This window comes from Falco punctatus (assembly GCF_963210335.1).
Source record: "Falco punctatus genome assembly, chromosome: 4".
Lineage (NCBI taxonomy): Eukaryota > Metazoa > Chordata > Aves > Falconiformes > Falconidae > Falco > Falco punctatus.
The window spans coordinates 56,335,817-56,349,392 of NC_137583.1; the positions used below are offsets into that span (position 1 = coordinate 56,335,817).

Sequence of the window (13,576 nt, forward strand, 5' to 3'; positions counted from 1 at the left end):
CTCACAGGTCGAGGCCCCAGCCCTTGCTCTCTCCATTAAATGATTTATTATTTTTTTTTTCCCCTTCTCACTCTCTCTTGACTTCAAACTGCACAGTTACCAAAGGCCTCCCGCTGTACTGATTTATTGGCTGTCTCAACCATTTTGTTGGGGTGTGTGTTAGAGGGATATATTGCTCTAGGGCGAGTATGTGACACATCTGAGGTGGTGCCACAGGTGACTCTAAGGTCAGTGCCTCCCGTCTCGCTCTCCGGAGGCACAAAATAAAGCAGGAGGCGGCAGGGCAGGCTCCTGGCCAAAGGCTTTTAGGAAGGAGGTTAATTTTTAGAGTAATCTTTGTGGAGTGCTCTTATTTGAAGTTTATAAATGACGTAGCGCTATCGTGCCCGGGCCTTCCATCCCTGCCTCGTGGGGAGACTTGTTTTCTGTTAAGGAGGGTGGGAGAGTTTGTGAAAATGCTCTTTTAAGAGATTAAATTCTTGGCATTGTTTAAAAGTAGGAAGGAACTAAAGCTGGGGGGTGGTGGTGGAAATCCTTGTTGGAAATTCCTATTGCTCTGTGGGATCAGGCTTTGTCCTCTCCCTTTGCTCGGTGGGAGCAGCAGTGCTTTAGGAAGGTAACAAACTCCCTGTAAAGACAGGAAGGTGTAATCTTACAGATCAACCTTTTAAACCTCCTTTGGAAAATGCGCCCTGGGGAGGATGATGTTCAGCCTCTTTGAGAAGCAGGAGATAAAGGTGCAGGGAGGAAGGGGGAGAACGTGCCACCCCTTTCCCGGGGAAAGGGAACTGGATCTCTGTGTGTAAGAAATTATTATTTTTTTTCTTTCTTTTCCTTTGAAAGTCTGCAAAGGGGTTCTTTGGTAGCACAAAGCAAGGATTTGAGCTTGAGTACCCAAAGATGGGAGCGAATGGACAATCTGCCTCTTTGTAGCAGGGTGGGATGGGAACAAAAGGGAATGTAAATGCACTTCTGCTCTTAGGAGAACTTGCTGCTGGAGATGCGCATCCTATAGCCTCAAAGTATTAGAAGGAGCACAGAGATGTGTCATTGTCTCATGTTAACTGACAGAACTTGGGGAGAAATCAGAAGTATTTTAATTTCTTTCTCTTCCCTGTCCTTCTGTAAACCGAGGTTCTGGATGTCGCCTGCTCACTGAGAGATTGTGTTGGCATTGTGGCGTGTCATGGAGTGTAGACTGAAACGGGTATATTGCAAACATATGGTTTCTCTTTTTAACTTTCCCATCCCCCGCCGCCGCCGCCCCCCTCCCTAAACATTGGTGTGTCTGCTAGTGTCCTGGATGAGTATTTGATGTAGGTTTCTTAGCACATGTATGATTTGTGGGACAAAATGTCACTCATTTAACTGAACTGGACTGCCTTACCTCCTGCTTCATGTCTCCTGCAAACCTCAAGGGTTTTTTTGGTTGTATTTTTTTTTTCTTGAGCTCTCTTTACTTCTGTAGAGCTGTAAAAGTCTATCAGCGGCGAACAAAGAGACGTCCTGGTGTGGAAGGAGATGAACCTTGCACCGGTGCTTTTAAAGGATTTAACTTGTTTCCTGATGAAAACTGTTGCTCTTTAAATTCAGAGTCCACTATTCAGTAGATTGCCAGCTCAGCTGTTTTTTCCACACCAGAATAAAGGAAATCCATGTGTAGTTTCATTCCTTAATTTGTATTGGTTTTGCCTGAAAATAGCCATATGTGGCTTCTATTTGACATGGGTGGCTCCATACCGTTTCAGTGCAGGAACTGAAAAAGCAAGTTTTCTACCTCCAAGGAAAACTTCTCCTGTAAAACTGCCTTCCTGGTTCTGGCTAATACTAAAACAAAAAAGGATTACTCAGCACTGGGGGTGACTCATACCATTATAAAGGTATGGATTAATGCTGGTGTTTATTGTGCTTGGTTAGTGTTAATAACTGCTGAGTAGCCTCCTTAGGCTTAAATAATTTCCAGTACACTTGAATCAAGGAACCTTGCTCAGGATCAGAACCTGACTTTCATGTCAAAAAGGAGGTGGGATAGAGGAAGCAATTTTATAAAGTATTTCTATGAAATGTACCTCCAGAGTAGCAATAGTCTTCGCAGGTGAGCACCGCCTATGGGGACATCTAAATTTTCATCTAAAAAGAAAAATGTAGTGTGTGCTGGTAGTTGTGGAGGTGGTCTTCTAAGCGTGGATTGCATATAAATCATTGCAGTTGTCTTTTTGAAGCCTGAAAAAAAAAATTGACCTTATGCTGCTGGTGCTGATCAGATACTTGCACACGTAGGTTCCCTTGAATCTCATAATTCCTGTTGGAAATGCTGGTAGCAGTAGTGAAGTTGGTTGGAACTGGGTCATTCTCATTTTGCTACTTTTTTGGAAAGATGGGAACCCTGCTGGCTGTGGCTGTTTGATTTAGGAGCATCCTCTTTGCTGTGAACAGTCTGTGCCAGAAACAGAAGATAAATTAGAGGTGGGAGTACTCCCTTGCTCTTTTCCTGTGCCCTTTCTCCCCTGACAGATTCCTTCGTAGCGATGAGGACAGTGCAGGCTGCATGAACAGATGTGGTGGGAGTTTCTTATCCCATCAGAAATCAAGCTTAAATTGAAAATTGAAGTTACCGTTTACTGAGTGATTAGTTTTTTTAATGACTGCAGTTCATGTAGCTTTTTGAGTTGGGCTTTGCCTGTGAATGCCATCTTTTGGAGTTGAATATTCAGATTTCCAGCCATCTTCTTTCCAAGCTCTATGTGTGAGCATATGTACACCTGTGTGGGAGAAATTTGTCTTTTGCAGGTATAGAGGAACTTGTTAAAGCTAAGATTTCTGCTTCCCCAAATTGTATCAAAATGTCTGTGGTCACCCATCCACCCATCTTGTGCTTGCGCAGTTATCTCATGCACTGAAAAAGCACTGCCATTGAAAAAGAACAGCCTTTAAGTACTCACCAGGTACCATCAAAGTTTTTGGGTGTAAAAACCAGGCTGAAATGGGATGCTCTTGTCCAATGATAACATTTCAGTCTTTTTCTGGTTTGTTTATTTATTTTTTTAAAGCGTGGTGTTGATCTTTACCTGTGAGTCTTATGTGCTAGCTGCAGCCTGTTTCATTTGCCTAACTATTTAAAACCCATTCAAGAAAAATGTTACACTCTATAAAACATAACTGCTTGGGAACTAAATTGAGTGTTTAGACTTCAGTCTTGGTGCCATATGTTTTGTTTTAGCATTTCCTCACGAATTCCCACTCCTCCCCCCAGCCTAGCTAAACAAACTTGATTCCTGCATGGTATTCCTAATATTCAGGCTGGTTAATTCATTTGAAGACTTCCTTTGTGTGCTCACTTGTAAGCTTTTTCCACTTAAAGTTGATAGAAAAGCCTTTTTGTTATTTTGTATTGTGTTAAAACTTACATAAAATTAACATTGAGCAAATGTAGATCTGTTTAAAAAATTTTTTTTTGTAGTCATTTGTATTACTTGGTCTGCTTGGGCACTGGAGTGGGTGATGCTCAGTACCACAATTTCTCAGCTGCTTGGACATAGACAAAGATACCTTCTCGTGTATTCTTGAATGCAACTGAATAGCCAGGTTACTTCTGCATCCAGCATACCTTTCCTTTGAGTACTTGGCACATCTCATTTCTGTAAGACCTTTGATACTATCGCCCTACTAGAATAGGGCTAAATTGAGGTGATCTTCACCTCTTGGGAAGTGAAAGCAAAAAGTGTTTAGTTGTGTGTGTGTCTTTGTTTAGTATTTCTGTTGTTCTCTGATAGGAAGGAAGATAAAATGCACAGGGAAGCAGACTGAGGACATACAAAGCAAAGCAGTGGTGAGAGGCTGGCTGGGAAGAATACATCCTTGTTATCAAAGTGGCATAGCTGCTTGCCTGCTGATTTCAGGGGAGGGCAGAGACGGTTCCCGCTGCTTTCAGCTACTCTGGGGTATTAACAGGAAAAAAAAAATCCCAAAACATATGGGATGTTTCATGTGGAAGTAGTTCATGCTTTCCTGTGGTTGGTTTCTATGTGGCAGTTGCTTCCAGTACTTCTAGGTTCGTGCGCTGATTAATGCTTTAACACTTTCATTTCTCAAGGATACCATTTAAATAGTTTCGATTCAATGCAATTATTTTGGCTGGTGCTGGGAAATTTGAATGTGCTGTGCTTCTGATGCACACCTGAGGGGTGTATGTGCTGGCTGACAAATGCATGCCTGGGAGGCTTCTTCCTTCTGCAGCTGAAGAAATCTTGGAGAGAATCAGCTCTTTCCCAGAATGTTAGTCTGTTTAAACTTGGCAGGATCTATTTTATTTCTGACTGTTAGCAGCTTGCCCACCAAGCCAGCGTGTAGAGATGTAATCTTTTATTAAAAGTTGGAGCTATTTAAAATGATGGGCAATAACACTGGTTCTTATTGCTAATTGTGTTAGTGAATTGTGAAAATCAGCATTTTGGTCAAATTTTCTTGGAAGATGTCCCCTAAAATGCATGACATCCATCGTAAATCTCTGTAGCAGTAAATTTAGCTGTGGACATGCTAATGGAGCACTTGTAAACTTGGTGTTACTAAAATTTCTTAATAGGGAGAGACAGACTTGAGAGCTTTGTGGGTGTAGAAGAATAGCTGTTGGAGCAGTGGAATTTGGCATTGCAAAGTCTTTGAAATATCAGGATCCTGGGACTTTCCAGATTAATTTAGCCTATTACCCTGCGTTCCCTTTAGAATCAAACAACTGAGATGCAGATGTGAAGAACTTGGCTCTCAAAGTTGCTGCAGTTTCCTGTGACTTCACCTAAGGGAGTTCAGCCTTGACATTTCTAAAAAAACATGAAACGCCATCTATCTTTCTGGCAGTCATGTGGGAAATTCTTGAAGGCAGGGTTAGGTCCCTGTGGCTGACAGGCAGTCCAGACTCTTTACCAGAAGGTCATTGCTCCTGGTCTATGAGAGGAGATGTGGTGCCTCTGTGCAAAATAATGCATATGCTAATAAAGGGAGCCATACTAAGAACAAAATCATACTTGTTTGACTTGAGTAAGACAAGATCGCTGTAAGAAATGGTGTAGTACAGCTAAATGACAACAGGGGTACAAGTACCTGACTAGGTCCATGATATCGCTTCAGTACTTCTTGTGTTCCTCTTGGGTATGAATACAAGCGAAGCAACTGACCTTAGTGTGGGATTTTGTCAACTCTAAGTTTGAGCCCTTAGGTTGTCTGGGTGTGGTGTTTGCCTTGAAACACTGCTTGTGCCTGGGGTTCTCATATTAATCATCACAGCCTGTATATTCCTTGTTTTTTAACCAGATTATGTGGTCCCATCATGTAGTACAAGCAGGCAGGGATTTGTGGTGATCCAAAAGCAAAAAAGAAAAATCCAGTATTGCTTTTCACACCTACTCATTAGCTACAATATCCAGCAACTTCCCCCCCCCCCCCAAGTCCTTTCTTTTACCACTCCTCAAGGTTCTTAAAGATCGTTGTTACCTGATATGTGTCACTGTGTTAAGTAGAAATTATTCTTTTCAAATTAACAAAATTGCACGATTTTGCTTGCAATTGAGAGAAATTCCACCCTGAAAAAAAATACTTGGTTGTGTATCAACCTCTACCAATAACACACCTTGCAAAGATTTCTTAGACCTCTTTGTTTCTGCATACTGGGAGTTCTGAAGGGGACAGCTATCTTCAAGTCTTAAAGGCTTCACAAGTTGCATTGTGAATGGAGTACAGAGTAAATTCAGAGCAGTGATTCACTTTCTCACCAAATCACCAAATTAGCTGCATCTTCCTTGCACTTCGCATCCATGAAAGTTTCATACAGCTTGTACTGCATGCTTGTGAAACAACACTTTCAAACTCTTACAAATGCACTTTTGAGGGAATATAGAAAAGCTCTTCTGAAGGAGGTTTTAATCTCTTGCCAAATTTCAATTTTTTTGCTCTATCCATTTTGTCTTGAGAGCTACTGACTTGGGGGTGGGGGAGAGAGAAAAATTTCTTGGTTTATTTCATTTCACTATTTCATGCTAAACTGACTTTATAGCATTCTCCCAAATGGATATTTCCTTCAGGCAGGAAATAAGCCTATGTAAATTCATCCTGGAGAGAAAAGGTACGAGCAGCTGTTAAGGGATAGTGTTGAGTTGAAGTACTTCAGTGATTGTCCCTTACTGTAGTAAATTCTCCTTGGGTTTTGCCAAATTTTTACCGCTTTATAGTCATGAATGGTAATTTAAGCACAGACTTCACTGTTTTACTGCTAGCACCTTGCTATTAATAAAGCTGGGTGGGAGGATGCTCTGTTTCCTTTTCATCCATCCATGGAATTGTTAATTAAGTTAAAACTGCAGAGTGAAATTTTGACCTTGGAGTACCCCACCTTGCTTCTGGTGAGATCTGACTGAGCTTGTGGCTTGGTCCTGTGGTATCCTCTGCTAGCTTAACTGTGTGGAAGAAGTTAAGTTGCCTTTTGTCTTAGAGCAGAGGTAATTGACAAATTTTGCAGCTCATTAGAGGGGAGAGTGTTGTCAAGTAGGAAAATGATTGAAAATACTAGTTGTGAACATGGAATTGTATTGATGTGCAGGACGAGCGATTATTGCATCTTGTGGCAATTCAACATGTTTTTTAAAACTGAAATTTTCCTAAATGTTGGATGAAAGCTCCGTAGTTGCTGCTGTACAGTTTGTGAATTTTCATTTTTGATTCATTCTAAGTCAGGTTCTTGCTAATTTCTGATCTTCAGGGGATTTTGAGTCCATTTTATTGGGCTTCAGGGTGCATTCCAGCCCTTCTGAAAAGGAAGCTTTGAAAATGGTGCAGAGCGTAGTGGAAAACGCCATTTGAAAAAGTGAGAAAGCAAGTTAATAGCTGTGGGATGAGAGCACTTACAGACTTTTTCTTAAGAAAATTAGCTGGCCATGCTTAGAACTGAAACCTGTTGAGGTAAGTGGGGGAGCTGGAACAGCAGTGAGGCATTTCAGGCCATCTCCAGCTTCAGGCAGGCAACACAATATTAGGTTATCTTAGTGGCTTAAAAACTCATAAATTGAAGACAATGCTTCTTGTCACGAGGTAAACACCTTTCCTGCAAAATCCCCAGGGATGGATTTCATTATGTCAATTTTCAGAACAGAAATGGAAAGCTACTGTTACTTGTTTTGATGAGATGCAGAGCCAGAAAGGACTTCTAGAGTCATGGAGTCCAGTTCCCTGCTATAGCTGATGCCAAATTGTATAATCCCTATACCAAATTAATGAATGCTTGCGTTTGAAATGGTGCATGGGGGAATTACAGGCACACGTTCTATTAAACGCTCAGACTTCCTTGTGACCCTGTCATCGCTGTATGAAACAGCTGCTTAATGAATTCCCTATGACAGTGGGAAGTAACAATGCCTTCTCTTATATAGCATGTGTCTATAGCTCAGTGGGTTTTTTTTTTTTTTTTCACACTGCTTGCTTTACATTCAGGCTGTAATCTGCACGGATACTTCCCAGTGAAGGCATGGAAGAGCTGCAGCTTGGTGTTCGTGCTGTCTCCAAACCTTAAAATATGTTGACTACAAACATCTCTGACTTGTGATTCCTTAAGATCTGCCAGTGGAAAAGAGTCCTTTGGAAACTTGATGGGTTATATGGCCTCACCTGTAAGAACTTTATGTCCTAGGCCACTTCTTTATGAACCTCTTTCTGTTTCTCACCTTGTGAGGTAGAGCACCAAGCAAGTTGAAAGCTGAGGCTGTAAATTCCATCCCTTCACTAAAGTAAAAATTGTCATTGAGGATGCCATGTGGTGTCTAATAAATAACTTGGTATTAACAGCTAAGAAATACCTTGGTATTGACTTCCAGCAAACTGTACTTCACTGAAAAAAGCATCTTGAGCATGAGCTGTTTTCCTGTTGAACCACTCGCCAATGCAAATCTTTATTTGAACAGCTGAGAGGCTGATGGACTAGGAGCCTGAATGTAGTTACTTGTTCGGATCCTAAGGCTCAGGGTGGTTCTCATTACTCTTGGTTAAAGAATGTAATTCTTAACCAGTGGGCTAATCTTGTGTGTTGGACACACTAATAGATGCAGAAAAGACTTACTAGATCAAGCTATTCCCTGAAAAGAAGGGATGATAGCCTTTAAGAGAGGACTTATCAGATATTTTAGGTAAATAAGCTTTTAAGTAACCACTGTACTATCAGATATCTGCACTGTATGCAGACAGATTGTTCTGTTTAGTGGAATCCTGGCCAAATAAAATATCTTCTACAGTTGACAATTACATTTGAGACAGAGTTCAGAGATAAAGGTTGGGAGGGAGGAAAGGAGAGCGCTGGCTTGGCTACTGTACCAGGGCTGTGTGTTGAGCCTTGGTAATACCTGATGACAGCCAGTATGATATTTACATTGCTGCATATACCATAAAGACAACTGACAGTGATTAAGAGGGAAGGTTAAATCTTTTGCAGTAATATTGCTGTGTTTGGAAATGAGATGTTTGAGCCTGCTTTCCATCGTGTAGAATTAACACTGCATAGCACCAGTGCCCTTTAAATTAGCCAGAGATGTTGGCATGAAATCAAATAAATATAATTGGTTTCAAACTGAAAATCTAATTTAGGCATGCTAATAGCATCTTAAGTAAATGTGGCAGGTCATGCAGGACTTGTGTAACTGGCCCTTGGAGCTTATTGTAGTTACTGCCATGGGGCAAACTGTCTCAAAGGTGTTCCCCAAATCACCTGGGCACCTTGTGCAACTGGAGGGTGTTTGTGTTTTCTGGTGAGGTCCTGGTCTCTTCCCTGCAGACCGTCGGTAGTGTTTCTATCCTTTTCTGGAGGTGGGCTTCAGGTTAAATCATACCGGCTTAAGGGTATGATGGGGATGGATGCGAGTTTGCACTAATTGGGGATATCCGAGGGGCTGCAGGAGATTAGGCATACAGTCAACAGCAGCACCCTCTCTTCCATGCTTTGGTGTTTGCAGTGGAAAGGTTGGGGAGACTATCAGATGAGCTGATACTCGTCCCTGTTAATCCTTCTTTCTGCTGATACCATCTGTGACCAGTGGATTTTTTTTTTCCCTTGTTTTTTTTTCTCCTTGCATCTCTTGTTCTAGTGTAGAGTCTGATGGTTGGGCAGCTGTAGCTGTTTGCTGTGTCCAGCACTGCTTGCTGGTCGGGAGGCAGCTGAAAAGCCTGGCTCAGCTGCATGCACTGTAAACTGGTGACTGTAGGTGAAGCAGTTAATTGGTGAAATCAAATGGCAAAGTGACCTGGTGACAATTTTGTTTTGCTGACATGCTTTGCATGACCACCCTTATTCCTTACCCTCTGTTACAGTCCTGGCTTGTGTTACATTGACAGGCTGACAGTTTTCTCTCCGAAGCTGTCTCTTCTGTGCTTAGTGTGTACGGATCCTAACCTGAATGTTTGCTGAAGGTGGGAAAACAGATGATGTTTTTCTGTGTTCAGGGCCTAAGAGATATTGAAAGAGTTTTGAGAGAACAATGCAATGTGGGGTGGGGTGAAAATTTCCATAAGACTCCCCTTCCTTTCTGCAGAAACTTTGGCATTGAGTTGTGCAGTTTATAGTAGTTAGATCTCTCCACAGCATAGAAATCGGCCATTTATTTATAATGTAGAGTTTGAGGGGGCCATGGGGAGATGTACCCAGCCATGGCTATTGCCCGTCAGTTGCTGGTGGCTCTGAAAATTGTACTAGATTTCTTACAAGTGACTGGAGATGGGTTTGTAGTCGTCCTTTTGAATTTAAGAACTGAATTAAAGACCTGGGCAATAAGTGTGCAGCACCGAGTGTTTCTGTATTGATGGACCGCTGGAGGGGGAAGCATGTTTGAACAAGTGCTGGCAGCGTTGTATGAGCTTTGCTGGTTTATCGCTCTCCACTGTACATGGAGCATTTAGGAGTCTTGAGAAAGACATTGTCTTACATGGGCAGAAACCTCTGAGCTCTGAACAATGTGTGGTTTTCAGTGGTGTTGTCAACAGTGAGACCTCTCATCAAGATGGTGAATAATTCACTGTCGGCAAGTTTATGTGCAGTTCAAATACCCAGTCAGGGTTTAACCCCAGCTGGCAACTAAGCCTCACTCAGCCACTTGTTCACTCCACTCCGGTGGGATGGTGGAGAGAATTGGAAGTGAGAAAACTTACAGGTTGAGATAAAAAGTTTAATAGAGTAAAGCAGAATCCATGCAAGTGAAGCAAAACAAAGAATTCATTCACCACTTCCAATTAGCAGGCAGGTGTTCAGCCATCCTCAGGTGCAGTGCTCCATCACGCATAACAGTTATGTGGGAAGACAAATGCCATCACTCTGAGTGCCCCCCTGCACCCTTCCTGCTTTTCCCCCCAGCTTTATGTGCTGAGCGTGATGTTGTATGTCATGGAATATCCCTTTGGTCACTGGGGGCCAGCTGTCCTGGTCGTGTCCCCGGCCAGCACTGGTGGGGTGGGGTGAGGAGCAGAAAAGCCCTCTGCTTTGTGTGAGGCTGCTGGGCAATAACAAAAAGATCTTTGCATTGTCAACACTGTTTTCAGCATGAATCCAAAACAGTCTCATACTAACTACTATGAAGAAAAGTAACTATCCCACCCAAAACTAGCACAGTATTTCTAATTGGATAGCTGAGTTTCAGAAATCTGCTTTGCCTTATGTTCTGAAATTCTTTGAACATGCTCTATTAATGCTGGAATATTAGTTGTCTGCTGGACACTGCTCAATCGTTTCACGTTAGTACCTGCAAAGTTTCTCAGGCTTTGGGGAGGACATGTAATTGAATCAATGTAAATTCCTTGTGTGTGAGTACTGTTTGAAATAAATGGCCTCACAACTTGCACAGAATTGCAAAGTACTTGAGCTCCAGCTATACTGGAATAAATGATTAGAGGTCATTACAAATATGTACACCTGCAATTTAAATGAAACAAACAGGATTTCACAACTATTAACTGTGCTTTTTCCCATTCTTCCTTCCAATTCTTTCATTACAAGGTCTAGACTGTAGTCATCAGATGTGCTGGTGAGACATAGAAGTCATTTGTGTTTCAGTCTTAATTCTGTGCCTGGACGTATTACCTCCCAATTATTACCCGTTCTTAATGTGTTGTCCAGCAGATGCTCTATGTCTTAATGTATGTGCAGTCACCTTTGGCTTGAACCCAGCTAAATGTCTGCAGCACTTGGCTGTGCTCAAGGTGAGCCTGGAAGGGGAATAAATGCGCTGCATTCGATGATGTGAGTTATGCCTTATTGAACGCAGGGTGATATTTTGACATTGACCACATGGAAATGTAAAGTTTTAGAATAATTTATTTAAAACAGGCTTGAGCTCTTCTTTTTAAAGCCTTTTCCTCAGAAATATGAGGGTAGCTACTCTCTTGTGAATGTGAGAGTTAAACTATTATGCCTGCCTGTAGAACTGCTGCACACACATAATGCAGGTGTCTTCATGTATAGTGTGTACTTACGTTGTAATATATAGTCAGTGGGGGTTGCTGGTTTTCCTCCACTCCCCCTTACAGGGTTTAAAATTGGCTTCCTCAACTGTTCAGTTAAAAGTGCTGTCGCTTTCTGGCTTTGCTTACACTTCTTTTATAGTAGATAATTTATTTCCTCCCTGTACTGTATTATCCTCTTCTCTACTCAGTATCTTTCTGTCTCTGCTGTAGATCAAATACTACATGACGAGTTGAGAGAAGGTACACCAAGTTACACCGGGCCCCTTACTACCTCTACCAGGGTTTTAAATACGGTATTGCTGTCTTGCGCTGTGGATGTGTCATCCTTCAGCTTGCAGAGAAATAAATGTAAAGCCCTGGTTCTTCTCTCTATGGGAAATGCTATTCATAGTAAATGTGTATCAGGACTGGGTGGTGGAAAGATGTCTGGGAGTGAGTGTGACTGTGTTGGTGCAACTCTGGGAGCTTCCTGGGTGTGTGTCATCACTCCCTGCCCTTGCTGTGGGAGGGAAACTCAGCTTGCTGTTGTGATTTTGTAGCTTTTTTTTGTCATCTTGATCATTAATTGCTCTGCTACTGCTTTAGTTTCCAACAGGTTTTCCAATGAGACACAGAACAAAACCGAATGAGTTCTCCCTTACTGGTTTTGCTGTTCCTCACGGTGTTTTAACAACAGTATTCAGAGTTGGCATGCTGTTTGGGTTTGCTCTGAGCAGTGCTAAAGCACCCGAGTGATCTTTCTGCTGATGCAGGGCTGTAACTTCATTTCTAGCATTAACATTTACAACGCTCTTTCTGCAGTACTGCGCTAAGTAGGTGATGCTTTCCTGTGAAAGCGTTTCTCCTCACCGTGGGTGCACAGATATTTTTGTCCCCTCTGTGGCAGTACTAGGAATGTGTCTGAATCCCGTTATGAGTTCCCATTAGGTTTGTTGATGCTATTTGTTACTGTCAGTGTGGATTGCATCTTCTGTTTTGTAGCAGGAATTTGACGTGTAGTAGGAGGTGGCTTGAAGAACTATGACTGCATTCAAGAACTATTAACGTTGTGTTACTTCCCTCTTCCTGAATCATGGGGCTTGTGCTAGGAAGACTTTTGACATCCAGTGGACTCTTCTTACCAGGTCCTGCCTGGGGAAAGGATTATTCTCACCCCATATGGTGCTGGCTACAAATTTAAGAGGAGGCTTTTTTGCCAGCTTCTTTTTAGAAGAGGCTCGTTCTTTGTGAGGGGACTCTTCTCTCACCAGAAGCCTCAAATGATGTGGAGAAAATAGAGGCATAACTTTGCCTTCACAGCAAATGGACCAAACAATGCAAGACCAGTCTGAGTTTGCAATCTGGTATTTAATTTCTGGTTTAATTAGATCTGTATCTGCCCTATACTCTGTAAGAATGCCTAAGAAATTCTATTCCCAGTCTTGTAGCTTCTTGTTTTATTACTGTATTGTCCTTGGAACAAGTAACCGCAGAGCAGGGCTCCCACAGCTCTTTGGCATGAAGCTGTCAAAGAGTTGAAGCATCTGGAGATGGAGGTTGCTGTCCCTGTGCCTGCAGTGGCAGGGGTAAATACTGAGTCTGTGTTATAAAGCATTAAGGGTCTCCTGGGCTTTGGGTGTCCTGTCTGCGTGACCTGGAGTGAGGACCATTAACGTCACATCCTTGACCAGGAGACCTTAGTGTGTGTGTGATTCCACGGCAGGATCTTCTGCTCATTGTTGTAGATGTGTAATTCCCTAAAACAGATATGGAGTGAAGCAAACTGTCTACTTCTCTCGATGTTTCTGCAGCTAATCACAGCAGGGTGGTTTCTTTGGTTGGTGTAACCAGCAGGGTGTAAGACAAACCCTTTGAGAGGTCGTGCCAGAGCCCACAGGACAGGGTTCTGAGTTTTTATCTGTTTTTACTTGTAACTGGATACCTGGAGCCCAAAAGGCATTGCTTGGTCCAGAGCAGCCTTGCAGGGAAGTGTTTTGTGTGCATTGTTCGTAAGAGGAAAACCCGGGGGCACAATTATAAACAGAGCCTGCGTCACAAGTGGCTTTCTGGCACTGTGCTCCAGATAGTGGAGGATGGATTCCAGATCTCGCTTAAA

General features: G+C 42.4%; 1 protein-coding gene across 1 annotated transcript in view; it reads left to right on the forward strand.

Moving 5' to 3' along the window:
- Window positions 1-13,576, forward strand: part of OXSR1 (oxidative stress responsive kinase 1) — a 94,608-nt gene that overhangs the window by 2,132 nt on the left and 78,900 nt on the right. The gene's annotated exons all lie outside the window — the stretch shown is intronic.